Source organism: Echiichthys vipera, assembly GCF_963691815.1.
Source record: "Echiichthys vipera genome assembly, chromosome: 19".
Taxonomy (NCBI): Eukaryota; Metazoa; Chordata; class Actinopteri; order Perciformes; family Trachinidae; genus Echiichthys; species Echiichthys vipera.
In genome coordinates this window covers 7,132,767-7,138,766 of record NC_139844.1, presented here as the reverse complement: position 1 = coordinate 7,138,766, position 6,000 = coordinate 7,132,767, and positions in this window count along the sequence as shown.

Sequence of the window (6,000 nt, the reverse complement as noted above, 5' to 3'; positions counted from 1 at the left end):
GTTTGGGTGACGCTCAGCTTGAGCAGCTGAGGTGTTGGGTAGATTAAAAATGTAAATTAAGAAGACTTTACTACGGTATATTTGGAGCAGATAAAGCCTGTCATTTTATTGTGAAGTACAGAAATATGGTCCCAGATGTGTTGACAGCACTGATGTTAATGTGGACGACCAGCAGCTCCCAGTGTTTACGGCGAGGTTAGCACACGGCTAATTCACTGCTGTTAGCGTGCTTATGACAACTCTAGTAAACAAGCACCTAAAGTTAATGGTTAAAATGATATGCGGTTACAAAGGTACGAGGTTAGACGTAAGTTTTACACCATTTAATAAACTCAAAACATTAAAATGCCGCCGGTGGCACAGTGGTTTGAGCAGTCGCCCCATGTAAAGAGGCTGAAGGTCCTTGAGGCAGCGGCTGCGGGTTCTATCAACCTATTTCCTGCCTGTCCTATCTAATAAAGGCTTGGAAAAACTGCCAATATATAATCTTAAAAAAAAACCCAAACCATTACTCCATCACTGATCTCTGGGCCGGGGTCGTAAAACACAGGACTTTCCCCACTAAACATCGGACGTCGGATAGATGTGCAGAGCATGACTATATTTTCCTGCATTTCTTTAACTGGTTTATTTTGAATAACCAAGTTATTTATTTATGCATATGTGTATTTTTGCGTTTAACTGTTTTTTTAAAAAAAATGCAATTTGTAGAAAATCATTTCCTGGTAGCCTATCCACCTCATCACAGAACTCTCCGACAGTCAAAAACTACTGAGCTGGAAAATGCAGATCAGGAGCAACATGCTAATGTTAGCGCCTCTGCTAGCAGCAAACAGCCAGTTGCTCCAGACCTTTTTTAACCGAACTCCATTGCTAGGCAACAGCCTTGGTCCTTGGTAACTTCCTGTCAGCTGATGTCATTCACATTCACTGCAACAGGAAATAAACTAGGACTGTTTTGTAATGTGGTAGGTGTTAGAGCGGTGTGTTTCAGTAGGAGGTCGGAGGGGCCATAGATGCTGAATGGCGGCCATAAGTTCTGTGACACTAGAAAAGTGCATTTTTATTATTATTACTATCAAGAAGTGTAAATTTGTCTAAATTTGATGTTGAAGAGACGTCCTCTAACTACCACCTTCGGACTATAAATAGCCCTTACAGGAAGGTCCACAGACGTCAACATTGGACGTTTGGTAAACGTTGAAAAAAGATGTCGCCTGGCGTTACCAAACCCCTTCAGTGGACCGAAACTGGACGTCCAAAGATGACAGAAAATACAGCACCCCAACGTGACACTGCACAGTGGGTCACCTGCTGGGGAGCAATTTCATCAGATATCATACAAACTCATCCATGTTCACAGCCACATGTTAGCACCTTTAATGTTCAACACATAAAGTGGGAAACATCATAAAAAACAGCAAAAGCAGCCACAAAAATCCTTATTTTACCTTTAATCATTAAACACACTAATGGTCACTTTTATCTCTCACATCCTTGTTTCCATATTTAAACATGAGTTCAAATCATCATCATTATAATGATTTGAACTCATGTTTGTGACTTTTGTGTGGTTATGAGAACCAAAAAAATGTTAAAAGAAGAACAAAATTTTAGATTTATAATTTAATCACAAGAAAACAGTGAATAAAAGCTTGAAATCCAGTAACTAAGTGTGTTACTTGTGTTTAAACTGCAGGGTTTTTAAAGGAAGTTAAATAAAAGATATTTTGAATGGTGAAATATTGAAATAAAACCATAAAATTCAGCTCATTACATCAATTACAGCCTTTAAAAGTCTTTTCTGCTTCTGGGTTCAGCTGCAAATAAAGTCACTTAAACACCCTGAAGAGTTTAATGAAGTCTTTTTATTTATTTATATTATATTTCATTTTATTATGATTATGAAAGTGTTTTCATTCAGAGAGCTGTCGGAGGTCGAGGATGCAGCTGAAGAAGCTTTTCGTCTTCTGGTTTATTAATAATTAAACATGCAGAAGAAGAAAGTTGACTTCAGACCGAGGTCACCCAGAAGGTCGGAGTCTTTTTAAAACCAAAAAAGACCAGAACGTTTCACTTCTTTCTGCAGAAATGTTAGATTATATTATATTATATGATATTTTTCAATAAAAACCTGCAGAGTCAGAACTGGATCCACAGGAACGCACGGAGGTCCAGGTTCTTTGGTGCTGCGGTGACTTTAATGGTGAAACTGGGAACAAAGGTTAAGAGTAGAAATGTGAATCACAGACTTTAAACAGTATTCAAGTCTGAAACAAAAGACGGCTGCAACCAAGGATTACTTCCATTATTTCAGACGTCTCGTTCTGTCCAAAGATCTTCAGTTTCCTGTCACAGAGGACGAGAAACACGGAAATATCCCCATCTCAGAAGCTGGAATCAGACAACTTACTTTTCTCTAAAAGAAAAAAATGACTGAAAAAAATGAATCGCTTGTCAAAATAGTTGCTGATTAATTTAATCATTAACAACGAGTAGAATCATGTAGAAATGTTAATAACTAACATGGAATTTGTCCATTTTGACAGATTAAGACTAATAATGAACTCATTGTTAAACAGTTAAACAAATAAGAAAATGGTCAAAATAGCTGGAGATTCATTGAAATTGTTGCAGCTCAGAATAAAACAAACTAAAAGATCTCCAGAACTTCACATTTTCTTTTATCAGAGGCTGCTTTTTTATTATGAATCATTCTCCTCTTTGCAATAATAAATACAATACAATGTAAACTTCCCCCTTCTGCACACTTTTCTATCTCTCTATGTATCTCTCTAGATGGATAGATGCATAGATGGATAGCTAGATGGAGGTATAAAAATGGGCAAATAACTTTGAATGGAAGTAAAGAGCTGTCTGAAAGACAAAAGAAACATTGAAATAAAGTATTAAAAACAAATAAATAACACAGTGTCTTGGGAAGATGTAAACTTTATGAATATATGAATATTTTTAAAACAATAGACAGGAAAACAGGTTTAAGTAGCTCAACGTCTCTCTAACTTTAAAGTTCCACTGACTTATTAAAAGTTTACATCAGTAATTAAAATAATTAAAGTTAAACACATTCACTTTAAACTTTAAGTTTCAGTCGATATTAAAGAATAACGACATTATAAAGTATTCTACCTGGATATTAGCAGAATATTCAGTGTTATTATACGATATAAACTGTCTACAGAGAACCATAAACCTCCATCTAAACCATAATAATAATAATAAAAATAATAATAATACATTTTAACTCTGTATAAACCATTCCGACACTTTTCAAAAGATATTTCAGTATCAATTAAACAATTTAAATGTTTTAATTAATCTTTTTTTTTTTTTTATTAAAACAGCATTAACCCACTTTTCTATCACATGTATTATATGAGAATTTAGAAAGTAGCTTTAAGTCACTTGATAAATGCCATTAATATGATTCAACAGCAGGATCAGTAAATAAACTTGAGTATAAATAATTGATCTGAAACTGGTTATCAGAAACATTCGAGGTCTCGATGGGAATATTATGACATCTAAACAATATTACAATTTACACTAAAGTCATTCAACAGTCACAGAGACACCTTAGAAGTCTGTCGTGAATAACACTAATATCATAAAACATATTTTATATCCAGAGTTAAAAACACCTGGGTTAATAATTCACTGACACATATGGGAACTTTAGGATGTTATATCATAATTAAAGTGGATTAATGAAATCAATAATACTGTAAAAACACAACATTAGAAACAACATGTACTCTCTATAAATGTAAATTATTAGTGTTATAATTAAACGATAAGACTTTCAGCCATGATTAAATAACTGTAAACTGATTAGAGTGAATCTAAGAGACTTTATAAATATATAAAACTGCAGTGGTACTATTAAAAACACCATAAAGTATCTCTAGAGTATACATTTAGTCCTTTAGATAGTTAACAAGTATAATTACATGTTAGTTTTATTCACCTACTCAGCACAGATATTTTATTAATCTGTAGAATAACATCAGAAACTCTCTTTAGGAATATTATAGAGACATAATGAGAGATATAAGTGTTAAAAGTAGAATGAATTCACCTTAAACTCATTATAAACTGTGAATGAGGATGATTGAACTGTATAGACATATTATTAGAACATTAAAAAGTATCTAAAAAGTCATTCAACAGAACTACAAATCTGTAGAATAACATCAGAAACTTTAGGGGCAACATGAACTCTCTTTAGGAATATTATAGTGATTTAATAAGAGTTAAAAACGTATTTAATAGAATGAATTCACCTTAATCTCCTTATAAAGCACCAGAGAAACTTTAAACTGTATATTATTTATATTTAAAAGTCACCGTAAAGTCATTTAACAGTAGCAGCACTATTATATAAGGCAGGTATAAGAAAAGATGTAACAGGATTTAAAAGGTCTTTTAGTAGAATGACTTTATCCCAGACGCCTCTTTGACTAAAGAAAGTGTAAATCTTAACATTTCAGAGTCATTCAGCAGAAGCACAAATACACTATAAAGCTGTAAAATAACACAAGATACTTTAGGGGCAACGTGAACTGTCTTTAGGAATATGAATGTGCTATAATAAGAGTTAAAAAAAAAACATTTTAGTGAAATTAATACACCATAAACTCATTATAAACCACCAAAGATATTAAACTGTAAATGTTTGTGATCATATTAATTTTATAACATTTTAAAGTCATTCAACAGAAGCACCAAAACATTTTAAATATGTATAACAACATCAGAAACTTTAAAGGTAACGTGAACTGTCTTTAGGAACATTAATGTGATATGAAAACACATTCCCTCAGTCCCTAAGAAGATATTGTTAATATTATAATATTTAAAAGTCATTAAACAGCAACATTAAACATTATAAATCTGTATAATAACACCAGAAACTTATAATAGTATAGATACACAAGGATAAAAAGACCTTTGCGCTGTAATGAATGAGCTCATAATAATAATAATAATAGTAATAATAATAATAATAGTAATAATAATAATAATAATAATAATAATAATAATAACCAGCCTGACTATAGTGATTAAACAGCTGTAAACACCGTCAGGTGGAGACTCTCCGGTGTCTCCGGTTCCTTCCGGTGTCCTCGCGGGTAAAACCTCTGTGACCTTCCGCAGCAGCAGCTCTGAGCCCCGGGCTGAAGCTCCGGTCGGGCTCCGGTCGGGTCCCGGTCGTGTCCCGGTCGGGTCCCGGTCGGGCTCCGGTCGGGTCCCGGTCGGGCTCCGGTCGGGTCCTCCGGCAGCTGAACGGTTCATCACCGGAGAGCAAAAAAAAGCAAAAGACTCGGTTTTTAATTCGCCGCCGGAAAACTCCAAAGAGCGCGTGAAGTGACGTGAAGCTGCAGGTCAGCAGGTGATTGGCTGCTCGGACTGTTTACGGGAACACAGCTGCACGCGCACAAGGCGCTTTATTATTCATTCTTAACGAAAGCTCATCTGCAGCGGTTTGAACACAACACAAGAAAGAGTGTTTTAATACGGACTTAAAGTTAAGTAGAGAAGAAATACTAAAGTCATTCAAAGAGTAATTCAAGTTAAAAACACGGGAAAAAAACAGGAAACTCACCGATGTCTGTATTTTGATGGATTTGACTTTAATTCATTTGTCAAACTTTAACTCTGTGATCAACAGACGTGGTTTCACATCGTGACTATTTCTTTAATCGAAATGTTCCCTTAAATGTTTGTAAAGATTAACCAAACACAGGCTATATATGGAAAACAAATCATTTATAATAAATGATCATAAATGACTCAAAGACTGAAGTCAAATCAAACCCTATAAAGTTATTGGTTTTACAACTATGCAAACCACCATTCAAGAAAGGTGAAATACATGTTTATATGCTTAGCATTTGTTTAGCAGAAACTATAAAACACTAATTTGAAGGACAAAAACAAACAATCATTGTTAAATCTGCACTCGAAGAAAAAATAAAA